Genomic DNA, 1,250 nt, shown 5'->3' with positions numbered 1-1,250 from the left:
TCTAACCAAGACGATAGACGACTGGCCATTGCCACTGCCTCCTCACAGCCTCCCCTCTCTCCCTTTCTCCCCTCTCCAACGTTAGTGGTACATTCCACAGCCTGTAATGACTTGGCCTGAAGCTGCACACAGGACTCTGGTCCACAGCAGTTCATCTCATCTCTGTGTGGTCCTGGGGTCAGTGAGGAAGTCAAGGCTCGTGCAGCCTGCTGGATGCTGCTTTAAGACACAGGCCTAGTCTCCGGAATCCATGCTGGTGCTGGTCTGGCGCTGTCTCTGTGGCCCTGCTAGCAGGGTGCCGGGTACCACTTTCACCTTCAGTGCCCTGGTGCTTGGCTCCTACATCAGGACTCAACATGGTTGTCAGGGCTCTGTGGTTGGCTAGCTGAGTCATGATGCTATACCGTGTTTAATGCGATCTTCCCCCAAATACTTATTTAGCATTATTAAGAAACACCACTGACAGTTCCTTTCAGAGTGGCTGGGCATAGTTGAGCTAGATTATGTTAAAATCCTTAGGGGTAAATGGATTTTTCAAAACCTACAATGTTATCCCTTCATAGAGACCCCTAAGGATGTCTTCTACTGGTGAGAAGTCCACTAGGGGACATGCACGTGCTAGATAGAAGGATATCTAGTGGCTTTACCATGATTGTCCACAGGGTTGGTTCTGCTATCTTGGGAAACCCTGATATTAAGGTCCTAGTCTACCTTGACCAGACAGCTCCCTGTGTTCAGTAAAAAATGGATGACTCCCTGTTCCAGTGGGGTTTTCTATTCTTTGCCTGACCTTACCTGACCTCCCTTCCTCTACCTAAGGGATGGCACATAGTCCTTGGCAAAGTTAACAGGTTCAACTTCCTTTCTCCGAATAAGAACCTGCCTGAAGCACCCAGAACGCTTCTCCATGCAGATGAGGCCTTTCCAGTACCTTAGGCCAGTGCACATTCACCTCAAAAACCTGTTCCCACTCCCCAAGGTTTATATAGCCCCTGTTCACCCCAAATAAAATATATGCACAAGCTGTGTCATTGAACATTGTCTAAGAGAGTTGTTTCATCCAAGATCCGGCACCTGGGCACTGAGCGGGGAATTGGAATATGGAACCACACTGGTATATATATCCCGATTTCCCTCCTGGAGCCAACAGGGTTCACCATATAAAATGCAGATACCCAGTTAAATTTGAACTTCAGACAAACATCACACAATTTTTAAAAGTATATCTCATATATATATATATATATATA

This window comes from Mus pahari, chromosome 12, assembly GCF_900095145.1.
Source record: "Mus pahari chromosome 12, PAHARI_EIJ_v1.1, whole genome shotgun sequence".
Taxonomy (NCBI): Eukaryota; Metazoa; Chordata; class Mammalia; order Rodentia; family Muridae; genus Mus; species Mus pahari.
Note: the sequence above shows the minus strand (reverse complement) of the source record.